Raw genomic sequence first — 13,481 nt, forward strand, 5'->3', positions numbered from 1 at the left:
GGCGCGGGCCCGGCCTCCTGACCGGCCGCCCAGGCTGAGTGTGTGTGACGGCCGCCGCCAGGCGGGGTGGGCGCGGGACAGCACCCCCGGGGGCGCCGGGACGCCGCGGCTGGCCCTTCCCTGCCACCCCCGCCCAGGCCGGGCCTCGACGAACCTTCGGGAACGCGGGCGGGGCGGGGCGCATGCGCGGCGTCAGGGCCGGGCGGAAGTGTACGTCGCCGTGCCGCCGCCGCGTGACGCACTTCCTGTTTGTTGTCGGAGAAAGGAGAGAAAGGAAAGCGCGAGGAGCCGTCGCCGCCTCCGCCGCCGCCGCTGCCAGCGCCGCCGTGCCGGAGCCGAGGGGACCCGGGCCGCCGCCCCGCCGCGCCTCCTGCCCGCCGCCGGCTCCCTGTCCTGGGTGAGCGTCGCCCTCGGGCGGGGGGCGGGCCTGGGACCGGTGTGGGGCCGGGCCGGGGCGGGGGGCTCGGGCCGGGGGTCGGGGATCTGGGGCCTGCCGTGGGGCCGGCCTTCCGAGGTGAGCGTCGGGCTGGGGTGTCTGCGGGCGGCCGGGGCCGGGGCCGGGGGCGCGGCGGGTGGGGGTGGGGGTGGGGGTGGCGGGGCCCGGGCGGGCGGTGAGGCCGGGGCGGCGGGGGCGGGCGGCGGGCGTGGGCGGCGGGCTGGGTGCACGGGGGCCCGGGGCGGGGTTCGGGGTCGGGGCCCGGGCCCGGGGCGGGGGCGGGGGCGGGGTCGGGGCCCGGGGCGGGGGCGGGCCCCGGGGTCGGGGCGGCCTTCGCCCTTGGTTCGCCCCGCGCCGGCGGTTGGGCCGGGGCTCGGGCGGAGGGCGGGCAGGGCGGGCTCGGCGGGGGCCCCGCCGCGGGAAGGCAGGTTTTTACTCTTCATAAAGCCCCACGTGCATGACTCCAAAGCCAGAGACGAGGTAGGTCTGCAGAGGGTGGCAGTCGGGGGGAGGAGCGCCCCGAACACGGAGATCAGGAAGCGGCTCCGGGAGACGCGAAGCCGCGTTCCCGGAACTTCCCACTAATTATTTAAAAGTTTTCGGATGAGCAAAACGCCCGGATCTCACCCAAACAGCCGGTTTGGTCTGTTGCTTCAGAGTGTGTCATGATTTATAGGGGCGAAGTTTACGTCAGCCTGTGCCCAAGGAAGGGGGTAATGGAGGCACGGGGGGTACGTGGCCTACTGTGTGGTCCCGGAAGGTCTTCCGAGCGAGCCCGGGGTTGGCTGGGGGGGAGGTTCGGCTCTGCCCGGGGCTAGTCGGCTGCCAGCGAGAGGAGAGGTTAGCAAGCCCGTGGAACTTGTTGCTGCTTTTCTGCTGTAATCGTGTCGAATAATGATGCGGGTCCAAAAGTTCCCGCGTCTCCCAGATACCCCAACCCCCGGTTCGCTGGGAAGTTCATAATGTACACTTTAAACTGCTTTGGGGTTAGTACTTGCGTGTTTGTGTAACAAAAGGGTGTGTGGTTTTTATGCATAGTAGCCGGTAAGCGGTGGAATGTTCTGGATAAGGCGCATGGGAGTTGGGGAAGTACATTGGCTTGGTGGAGTGGGCTGAGCCGCCTCAACTTGTTGCTTAGGGTTTGGGACTTAAGGAGCCGTTAGGGGATTTCACAGGAGTTAAGCACCCACTTAAAAATCTGTGTTTTAAATTTGTTTCCTTGATTTGAGATTGGTGTATTTGAGAGGTTTTTCTGGTTGCGGGACAGACTTATCCGGAGGGCTGGGTGGAGAGCGGTGTTTAATATTCTGAAGACTAAATTATGGACGAGGAATGATAGGACACCTGCAATTAAGTGGCACACAATAGCTTTTGTCTTTCAGCAAGCCCTTTAGTTTTCGTAGGTGTAAATATTAAGAGTAGAACCATTTTCCTCTGTATTCACTTTGGTTTTGGACACCTTTATTATTTATTTTAAAGGATGTATGTTTTTTAAGATTTTATTTATTCATGAGAGAGAGGCAGAGGGGGAAGCAGGCTCCATGCAGGGAACCTGATGCGGGACTCGATCCCAGGACTCCAGGATCACACGCTGGGCCGAAGGCAGACGCTAAACCGCTGAGCCACCCAGGGCTCCCCTGTTTTGGACACTTTTAAAACGATTCTTCTCCCTACCATTAGTAGTTTCTGACTCGCAAACTCAAAAACCAGGTTGGGGCAGGGGATGGTATTTGCTTTATTTAAGAGGGCACTTTAAAATTCAGTAAGTTTAGAATTTTATTTATTTAACTTATTTTAAAGGCTTTATTTATTTATTGGAGAGAGTGAGCTCAGCAAGGGCAGAGGGAGGAGCAGAGTAGGGAGCCTGCCCTGGGGCTCCATCCCAGATCTCAGGACCCTGGGATCTTGACCTGAGCCATCCAACTGCCCTTAGGGAGTTATTTTAAATTCACTTTTCAGGGTTGCAGTGTATTACTGTTACCTTGGTGATATTCTGTTACCTTCCACAGTTGCTGGGACTGCCCATTACAGGTCATCTGCTGTGTTAGTTAATGGTTGAGGGTGATTGCATGCCTTTTCTGTTGCAGGTTGGTAAGGATTAAGTGAATGGAATCAGCCTCTATTTGTAAATTAGAAAGGCTTTTTTTCTTGGAAATGAATCTAAAATTTAGAGTGGGGGTGGTCTGAGAACTCTGGTTTGCTTTAAATTTGTTCAGAACACCACCTAGTGGTGAAATAGGCCTAATTGCAGGTTTATTAGGGAGTTAGGATGGGGACAGTGGCCAACAGGAATTAACAAATGCTGTCGTTTACCTTTGATAAATAAGATTTGTGAGAACTTGAAATTCAGGAGGTAAATGAGAAAAACAGCAAGGTTGGTGAAGATAAGAATAGTTGTAGAATTTATAATGTAGGAATGGAAGGATGATTGACTAATTGTAATCTCTACCTTGAACTCGGCGCTTGAACTCACAACTTTAAGATCAGGAGTCACATGTTCTACCAATTGAGCTAGCCAGGTGCCCTGGAAAGACTATTTTATTTTATTTTTTAAAAGATTTTATTTATTTATTCATGGCGGGGGGGGGGGGGGGCAGAGACACAGGCAGAGGGAGAAACAGGCTCCATGCAGGGAGCCCGACGTGGTACTCGATCCCAGGTCTCCAGGATCACATCCCAGGCTGAAGGCGGTGCTAAACTGCTGGGCCACAGGGGCTGCCCTGGAAAGACTATTTATTTATTTATTTTTAAAGATTCTATTTATTTATTCACGAGAGACAGAGAGAGAGCAAGAGAGGCAGAGGCACAGGCAGAGGGAGAAGCAGGCTCCATGCAGGGAGCCTGACGTGGGACTCGATCCTGGGACCCCAGGATCACGCCCCGGGGCCGAAGGCAGGCAGTAAACCCACTGAGCCACTCAGGGATCCCCTGGAAAGACTATTTTATTATTATTTATTTTATTTTATTTTATTTTTGGAAAGACTATTTTAAAGCCTAAATGGAGAAAATGACTTATGGATAACTCCGTTTGGAGAAAAAATTTTTTTAACCATTTATTTTTTTTTAAAGATTTTATTTATTTTTTCATGAGAGACACACAGAGAGAGGCAGAGACAGGCAGAGGGAGAAGCAGGCTCCCTGCAGGGAGCCCGATGTGGGACTCAATCCTGGGACTCCAGGACTAGGACCATGCCCCCGGCCAAAGGCAGGCACTAAACCACTGAGCCACCCAGGGATCCCCCCTTGTATTAATATCCTGCTTAGGAAAAGTAAGTTTAAAAAAATACTTCACTATTACTATTTTTTCACTTCATATTTAAGGTGGGGAAAATTAATTTCTGAAAAAAATTATAAACGGGGCACCTGGCTAGTTCCATCAGTGGTGTGCACAACTTTTGGTCTCAGTTGTGAGTTGGAGCTGTGTTGGATGTAGAGATTACTGAAAAATGTTGAAAAAAATTATAAAGTAGTTAGGTTTCTTTTTTTTTTTTTAAGATTTTATTTATTCATGAGAGACACAGAAAGAGAGGCAGAGACACAGGTAGAGGGGAGGAGAAGCAGGCTCCATTCAAGGAGCCCGACATGGGACTTGATCCCAGGAATTCAGGATCACGTCCTGAGCCAAAGGCAGACGCTCAACCGTTGAGCCACCCAGGCGTCCCGGTAGTTAGGTTTCTAAGGGTTGCATTTTATGTCGTAATGGAGAGGAATCTTTTATTTATATACCTCTAATACCTTATTTCAAAAGTTGTCTCTTGGGCATAGCTTGGTTTTCTCTGAAAACTGTTACCCTGACATCAGTCTTAAGTAAAAAAAAAACACAAAACAAAACAATAGCCATTGCGAAAGACTGTGAGGTAGTAGAGCTGCATGGAGTTTTTGTGTTTGTTTGTGTGTATTTGTTTATCAAAATACTCCAGTTATTTTAGGATTCTTAAGTTCAGTTGCAAGGATTAGTTGTATTTGGAAAGCTAATTTCTTCAGGTAGCATGTGATTTGTATCCTTTAATTCTCACTCTACTTTTCACCAGCACAGGTGGTTATAGAGCCTTCTGTGTATTTCTTTAGGGTAGGCCTGGAATCGCCACTTCTGTGCTCCCTTTGTGCCTAAGGCCCACAGTGCTGAGAAAACATGATTTGGGGTGGATCTTTGTCCTGCTTACTCTTCGTGTTTCATAATGGAATCCAGACTTCAGGAGAGTTGGGGGCGAAAGTACTCCATTTGAGTTCACAGGTACCGGGACTGTGTACTTGCTATGTGTCCTGTTTATTTTAACCAGAAGAGCTTAGTTATGTCTGTGAGGGTCTAATAGTTGTTGATTACTGGTTTTGGCGATCAGTGGTCTCAGATCTTGAGTTGAATGGAAATAGTGTCCTTGCTTATTTCAGGAATAGCTGATGGCATATTGGCTCCCTAGGTAAGTAGATGGCCTGTGATAAGCAGTGATAGTTCACGACTGTGTCCCATCTCATGTGTGCAACCCAGTTCCCTCCCCTCTCCCGTCCCCCAGCCATGTATTCTGGGAATTCTCATGTAACAAAGTGACATATAGGAAACTTCTCCAGATTTATTAATTTATTATTAAAGGTCTTGCCTGCTTCCATTCCATTAAGCAAATTGCATTGCCCTAAATTAGCTTGATGCCATACAAGAATTAAACATTTAAAAAGACGGTTTCTTGGGGTGCCTGGCTGGCTCAGTCCATAGGGCTTGTGACTGTTAGTCTTGGATTGGTTGTAAGTTCAAGCCCCATGTTGGGTATAGAGATTACTTAAAATCTTAAGAAAGAAATGAGAATGTTCTTTTAATTTTGTTTTTTTTTTAAAGATTTTACTTATTTGAGAGAGAGAGTGCAGGAGTGGGGAGGAGAGGGTGAAGCTCCCTGCTCAGCAGGGAGCCGAATGCTGGGCTCGATCCCAGGACCCCAGGACCCCGACCTGAACTGAAGGCAGACACCCAACCAACTGAGCCACTCAGATGCCTCATAAAAATGGTTTCTTTACAGTTAGCTCTTTTTTGAGTTAATAGAAGTAATGAGTATTTTGATTTGCTGGGTTTTTAGGCTACAGCTAGGAAGTGTGTTCAGTGGATATATATGACCTTTCGCTGGAATTCTGTTATAACAATGTATAATGAGAGGCAGTCTGTGGGTGGATAAGAAGAAAAGGCATTGTGCAAGGAGGGTTTTCTCCCTTCTCGAACATTTTCAGCATTTAGTCTCATAGGTTGGAAAGGAACAAAGGAGGTTTTTGTTTTGCAAGCAGAGCAAGGTTTCTTAGATGTTAGGTGAAGAGGTATTTGCGAAAGGTCTTATGGAAAGATGGTCACTTCTGCCCAGTAACATCTTACGTGGTAGGTGGCCAGTATTTGGGGTATGGAATAACAACATCCTGGGCTGTGGAGAGGTCTTTTTTTTTTTTTTATTGTGGAGGGGTCAAGTCATCCACCAGGCTTGAGGATCTTGACTCAGGGATAGTCTGTAGAGGTCTGAGAGGCTAATATATAGCAGTCATGTTGGGCACATACTTTTTTTTTTTTTTTTTTTTTTAAAGATTTTATTCATTTACTTATGACAGACACAGAGAGGCAGAGACACAGGCAGAGAGAGGGAGAAGCAGGCTCCATGCAGGGAGCCTGACATGGGACTCGATCCGGAGTCTCCAGGATCACACTCTGGGCTGAAGGCTGCACTAAACCGCTGGGCCACCAGGGCAAGGCACATACATTCTTGAGGTTTTTTTTCTCCTTTAGAAAAAGCAAAACCAAGGTTTCGTAACTGAAGGGGGCCAACTAGGCTGTGCAGAAAACTTGCTTTTTTAGAGGTAACTCATCCTGGAGCATCTCACATAGCTCATCAGATAACTGATGTATTTATAGTCAAAGCTGATAGTAGAGAAGTTTCAGGGACCAGAGTACAGGGAGGCCAAGCAGTGCCTCCTAAAATCACATGAAGCTCTTTGGGTAAAGGGGATATCGAGATGGATCTGATCCCACCTTTTCTCTGAGGCCAACCTTCATTGCTGTTTCCTCATCTTTGCCTTATCCCCTACAGATCATTTGTTTCTGCAGCTAGTTTCTGGGGCCAGGTGGGGGAAGGTGGTATTTGGAGAGGGGTAGTAATTTTGTACTGGCTTAGCTGTGTCCTTGAATAATCTGTTATATTTCACTTACATCTTTGTTGTGGAGCAAGAGTGTTCTTTCTGTAGTTAGAACTTTTCTTTTTCTGCAGACTGTTTTGCCTGCAGTTGAGTATTTTTTTTAAAGATTTTTTTTTATTTATTCATGAGAGACAGAGAGAGGCAGGCAGAGACATAGGCAGAGGGAGAAGCAGGTTCCATGCAGGGAGCCTGATATGGGACTCTATCCGGGGACCGTGGGATCATGCCCTGAGCCAAAGGCAGATGCTCAACCGCTGAGCCACCCAGGCATCCCAGTTGAGGAGTATTTGATTCAAGGGGCTGTATCAGATCATCCATGTATTTAGAGAAGAATGAAGTGATTAGATTGATCAGAGGAAGTCTTAAAGTGGATAAGGTGAGTTTTTGAAGGTAACCAAGAGGTTCGAGAACCTGTAAAGTGCCTTTCTGGTACTTTTTCAATGATTCATAGGAATAGAAGTCAGTAAAGGCAGTTTGGATGGATATTCTATGTAATTTTTTATCTTGATAGTAAAGGGGAAATTTCACTTAGGAAAAATGACCAGACTTATTTTACCCAGAATTCTGCTTGTAGTCAAGAATGCTCTAGTAATAAAACTTGTAAATAAAGATGGCTTAATTTTTCTGTAGAGTAATTGTAAGAGATGATGGTAGCTGACTTCACTTTGGGAATCAGACCTGTGTTTTGGTATCAAGGTTATGGTACGTGGGTTCAAGTAGCAAGCAACTATAGGGAAGTGGGTACTTGAGCTACTAGCCTTCACTCCGAGGAAGCATCTTGGGTACTGAGTATGTTTATACTCTCATTCATTTGTTGTGATTGTAGTCTCCATGGAAAAAGTGAGAGTCTTAATGGGCAGGCTTGGACACTTAGGAGTTAGATGAGAGTGACCCTTAATCCAAAAGCTGAAAGGAGAAGGTGTTCACACTTAGTGGGCTGGTATGTTGTGAGGACTGATTTTACTCCGCAGCTGTATCCTCAGAGGAGCCAAAGACCAGAACTCGTCTCTTGTTGACAGGACTGTGGACACATAACCTAGGTGACATGGGAAGTCCTCTTTCCAGAGAGAAACTAGTCCATGATCATTTGGGTACAGTGAATTGGATGAGAAGATGAGATTAGAATGTATGATACCTGGCATATGTTGAGTATGCAATAACATTTTATTTATTTTTTATTTTTTATATATTTTTTTAAGATTTTATTTTATTTATTCATGGGAGACACAGAGAGGGAGGCAGAGTCACAGGCAGAGGGAGAAGCAGGCTCCATTCAGGGAGCCCGACATGGGACTCGATCCCGGGTCTCCAGGATCACGCCCTGGGCTGAAGGCGGCGCTAAACCACTGAGCCATCCAGGGATCCCCCGCAATAACATTTTAATATTTTGCCAATTTGGTTTAGTCAGAATTCATTCTGGTAAGTAGACTGTCAACCTTGGATTTGCATTCTATTTCTTTTTTTTTTTTTTTTTTTTTTAAGATTTTAAAATTTATTTCAGAGAGCATGGGGGGGGGGGCAGAGGGAGAAGCAGAGTCCCCGCTGAGCAGGGACTCCCCCACCTCCCCAGTAGAGAGTTCTGATCTCTGGGATCCTTGGATCACAACTGGATTCAGCAGATGCCTCACCGACTGAGCCCCCCCAGGTTTGCATTCTATGTGAGTATTTGTATGGATCATCTACCTGAGGTACTTTTTTTAAAGTGCAAATTCACGGGCTCATGTAGTATTTTTTTAAATTTTTTTTTTTTAATTTTTTATTTATTTATGATAGTCACAGAGAGAGAGAGAGAGAGAGGCAGAGACACAGGTGGAGGGAGAAGCAGGCTCCATGCACCGGGAGCCTGATGTGGGATTCGATCCCGGGTCTCCAGGATCGCGCCCTGGGCCAAAGGCAGGCGCCAAACCGCTGCGCCACCCAGGGATCCCCGGGCTCATGTAGTATTAGGGGAGATAGCATCTTCTGGATCAGGCCTAAGAATCCTCAATTAGATGTTTTTCTTTCGCCACGAATATGAGGTCACAGTGGACCGCAGTATGGTACTGCTGCTTGGGGCCCCTGTGTGGCCGGTTCTGGTGCCTGCCCTGTGCTTTCCCTGACTCATTTCAGAGTCTGAGTTGCCCTCCATCTCACGTGGGTAGGAGCACTCTGTGTTGACTGACCACTTTTTTCAGCCCTAGCAACATGTGCCCAGTTGACGAGTATTCCCATGTTGAAGCAACGGATATTAGGAGACAAAGCTTGGCTTCTAGTGGTCTCTATGATTTGGTTTAAAAAAAAAAAAGGTCACAAACACCAACCATTAGGTAGAAAAATGGGCAAAGGATGCAGATCCAATCGTTCAGTGGAACCACATCAGATAGCTCTTGAATATGAAAAGTTGCTTCATTTTGTGGGTGCAGAACAGAGCGGACTTCACTTAATTGGTTGGAAAGGTGTTTCTGAGCTCCTGACCCCGGGTAGGGTGTAAATTGGTGCAGCCTCCCCAGAACCCAGATAGGCAGTGTCTTACACATTTTTCTGAGGTAGAAATTCCTACACCGGACCTCGTGAGATACTTGTGTGGCACTGTGGTGGTGACGAGGGCGACCTTTGCGTGGTGGGCCTGGGGCTGATTTGGACTCCTGGTGCGCCACCACTGTGGTGCATGACTCTGGACCTCAGGCTTCCTGACGCAGCAACAGGGACAGCGGTCCTGGCCTTCTGGTGCCTGAGCACATGCTGGACACAGGATGGGCTCAAGTGTTAGCTGTGTCAGGGTGTTTGCGTATCCACAGTGCCTGTTGCCCTGTTGCCCTGTAAAAGGGGAAACTGTGGCCTGTACGTGTTTGTTCTGAAACTGCCCTGTCAGTGTCTGAGCCACTGTAGGGCTTCTTCCCTGGAAGCTGGGTGTACAGGCCTGTGGCCTGCTTTCCAGCTGACCCTTAATTCTGCTATTGTTGCCTCTGCTTCCATATTTTTTTCTTTCTTGTACTACATATATATATATATATATTTTATTTTGGTGATTTAATCCTGAATTTTTTTTTGAGATAAAATTGGTATGTAATGTATGTTTTTGGTGTATGTGTAGGTGTTGCACATTTGTATAGTGCAGTGTGATTATAGCTGTGTAGTTAATACCTTTATGAGGATACATTGTTACCTTTGTATATTTTTATACCTTATAATGTTCTCCTCAGATTCAACTTGGGGTGCTTTATGTAAAGTTTAAATAGATGCTATTTTAAATGGCTTTCACTGCCTCAGTTTAGCCTTGTAGGCAGCAGGCGCATTCAAGTCATACGCATGTTGTTTGGCTGAACACAGATTGGGAAGAAATGGTTTTAGAAATGCCTTTCCAGCTTTAGCACAAAAATTGACCTTAGGCAAGTAGGTAGTGATGGTCTCTGTAGAGTCCTCAGTGTGTTACGGACCCACGGAATGTGAAAAAGATCATATCATGGTCATAGACTAAGTGGCAGCCAATCAGAATGTTTGCTAATTTGCTAATAAGTCTCCCTAAAAATGAAACCGTTGGAAGATTTAATTAGGGAATACAAACTCTTCATGCACCAGCATTTATATTACTAAGTATAAGATACTGGGTTTTCAGCTTACTCACCTGTTGGAATGTGAAGGAACTTTGGTAGTTCCCTGAGGTAGTGCAGAGTAACTCTGTACCCTTTCAGTAAGCCTCGTAATTTGCTGGGGACTGGATTACTGAGCTCACAAAGGTAACATGGTGTGGGTTCTGCCCTCAAGGAGCCTATGGATATGATAAAGTGATAAATGTTATATAAGATCCAATCCAGGGTCAAGAGGGCTACTCATAAGTGTGTCCTCAGGTGAGGAGGTAACCTTGACTTCAGATATGGATGAGGAGTGCACCTGTGAGGGGCACAGAGCAAGAGTTCCAGGCAGAGGATACACTCAGGCCAGAGTGCAGACAGGAAGTGAAGTCTGCTTTGCACAGAGGATGAAATCTGGATGCCAGCCTTTGATGCCTTTTTCCATCTAAGATGATGGGTGTGATGGTTTTTGCTACTGAAGTAATGAAACTTACTGCATCCAAGTTGTTTTAGAAAAAATAATTAGCATTTTTAACTTATGGGTTTTGTGGATATTACATGTACCTACTTGCAAATCAATTTTTAAAAATGTTAAAAAAAGTACAGATGATAGGCATGAAAAGTACAAATCAGACCAGAAATTGGTAAAGTCTGTTAAATGGAAACCCTTGAAGGGTTTGTATGGGGCTCAGCCCTGCCCACTGTGGTTATAGCTGTATAGCTGTGGTGGTTCTGTTGTGGGCTCAAGGACAGGTGGGGAGAGGTGAAAGGGGGGAGGGGATGGGGTGGGGAGGCAGGGGCGGTAACTGGTGGCTCTTGGTGATTGGTTAAGGCGGGCTGAGAATGGAATGGGTCAGTCAGTAACACAGGAGATTGTGTCCAGATTTGAGAGTGCTTTGTTCAGGCCATTGAGGTCCACAGTGACTGTTGATTCAGTTGGATTAACCTCTAAAATTGTCACTGTTCATCTTTTTTGCCTCATATGTTGCTGCTTTTGTCTTGTACACATTTTCTGCATTTTGTAGTTTTAATTGAACATTTTATGTGATTCCATTTACTTTCCTTTTTAGCATTCTTCCTGGTTGCCCTGGAGTCTGCAGTGTATATTTACAACTAACAAGTGCACAGTCACGTGACCCTACAATGCTGTGGTAGTGTAGGTGCCTTAGGACTGCAGCTCCTAATTCCCTCCTGCCTTGTGGAGTTGTGTTCATTTCATTTAGATAGCACAGTTTGCACAGAAGCATACATAATATGTTGTTGCTGTTACTTGAACTGTTCTCTTTTGCACCAATTAAGAATAAGAAAAAGTTGGGAAGTCTGGGTGGCTCAGTGGTTGAGCCCTAGTGGTTGAGCATCTGCCTTTGGCTCAGGTCCTGATCCCAGGGATGAGTCTTGCATTGGGCTCCCTACCAGGAGCCTACTTCTCTCTCTGCCTGTGTCTCTGCCTCTCTCTGTGTGTCTCTCATGAATAAATAAGTGAAATCTTAACAAAAAACAGGGGATCCCCGGGTGGCTCAGCGGTTTAGCACACCTGCCTTGGTTTGGCCCGGGGTGTGATCCTGGAGTCCCTGGATCGAGTCCCACATTGGGCTCCCTGCATGGAGCCTGCTTCTCCCTCTGCCTGTGTCTCTGCCCGCCCCCCCCCCCCCCCCCCCCCCGCGTGCTTCTCATGAATAAATAAAGTCTTAAAAAAAAGGTAAAAATAACCAAAAAACACCCAACCATTTAAAAAATTTATTTTATATCCACTTTAAAAAAATATTTATTTATCAATGAGAGACTTAGAGAGAGAGGCAGAGACACAGGCAGAGGAAGAAGCAGGCTCCACGCATGGAGCCCGATGTGGGACTCGATCCTGAGTCTCCAGGATCAGGCCCTGGGCTGAAGGCGGTGCTAAACCACTGAGCCACCCGGGCTGCCCCTATATCCACTTTTTTCTGATGCTCATTACATAGATCTGCATTGATCAGTTTTTGTCCTATCCTTTTCCTTCTCTTTGGAGGACTTCAAATATTTCTTGTTAGGCAGATCTACTGGCAACAAGAAGTCTTCACTTTTGAAGGGTGGTTTTACAGGCTGCAGCACTGGAGGTTGGTCCCCTACCCCCGGTAAAAATACTTCACTCCTTTCTTTCTTGCATGGATGCCATTCTTACAGTTTTTTCCTTAGAGGTAAGGTGTTTTTTAAATCTCTCTGGCTTCTTTCAAGATTTTTTGGTCTTTTATTTTCTGAAGTTTCAGTGCGATATGTGGATGCATAGCGTTTTGGCATTTATCCCACATGGTGTTATCTCATCTCAGATGTGTGGTTTGGTGCCTGATGTGAATTTGGAGAAAATTGTCAGTCATTTATTGCTTCAGGGTTGATTGATGCCTCAGAGCACTGTCTCCACTTCTTCCTTCTGCTCTGGCACTCCCTCGACCTGTCCTGCACCCTGCTAAGCTGTCCCACAGCTTGTTGGTATCCTGTTGCCTGCTTTCCCCCTTGTTTTCCAGTGTTCTAAGTTTCTAACCTTCTGTTGTATTCCCCAGCCAGGTCCAGTTTACTAATGATAATGAGCTCACCTAATTTCTACTGGACTTTTGGTCCCTGGCATTTTTGACTCCTAGAATTTTCACCTCTGCCTGCATTCCTCATCTGTTCTAGCATAGGTTCTACATTTGGCATTTAAGCTTTTAGTGTAATAATCCTAGTTTTACCAAATTCTTGGTTTGATGATTCCAGTGTTTCTGCTGTGTCTGCTTAGGCTTGTCAAGACTGGGTCTCACTGTTTAGTGTGCCTTGTAATGTTTAAGGGTGGGCATGATGTACCAGCCCAAGGAGGACCGCCACCCACAGGCCTTTCCCATGTGAGGCCAGGTGGGGGAAGGGGGTGGTTTCCGTCCCCCCCCCCCCATAGGTGTCAGTCTATTGTCGGCCCACTTCAGGCCCACTTCACTGGTGCTTTCCAGTCCGCACCCCCCTCATGTCCCACCCAGGCCAGACAGGAGGCCAGGACCACAGTCGGGTATTTCCCCTCATGTTCCACCCAGGCCAGACAGGAGGCCAGGACCACAGTTGGGTATTTCCCCAGGTGGGTTGGGCTTTGGTAAAATGGTTTCCTCTGATGGTAGATCTCTAGAAGAACAGGAAATTTTGGTATTTTTAAATGGTTCTTTCCCCCTTCCCTTGCCTAAAGCACCAGCGTGTTTTTGTTCCCATGTTTCCTGGGAGGGCTTGGTAGAGCTCCTGGATGTGAAACTTCAGAGGGCATGTTAACTCAGCCTTGTCCTCCTGTCCACCCGAAGCTGCTAGCAGTCCACCCTAATGACACTTCAATGTCCCTACCCTTC

The 13,481-nt window shown here is 47.2% G+C and overlaps 1 protein-coding gene across 3 annotated transcripts in view; it reads left to right on the forward strand.

Moving 5' to 3' along the window:
• Window positions 1-210: 210 nt before the first annotated feature.
• DNAJB6 (DnaJ heat shock protein family (Hsp40) member B6) overlaps window positions 211-13,481 on the forward strand; it is a 73,577-nt gene continuing 60,306 nt past the window's right edge. Inside the window, exons 1-2 of one of the 3 annotated variants that reach the window (XM_072763265.1) lie at window positions 258-397; window positions 8,078-8,253. The gene's annotated coding sequence lies outside the window, so the exon portion shown is untranslated. Of the gene's footprint in view, window positions 398-8,077; window positions 8,254-13,481 lie in introns of all 3 variants that reach the window. The other 2 variants (XM_072763264.1, XM_072763266.1) reach the window with 2 other exon arrangements.

This window comes from Vulpes vulpes, chromosome 7 (assembly GCF_048418805.1).
Source record: "Vulpes vulpes isolate BD-2025 chromosome 7, VulVul3, whole genome shotgun sequence".
Lineage (NCBI taxonomy): Eukaryota > Metazoa > Chordata > Mammalia > Carnivora > Canidae > Vulpes > Vulpes vulpes.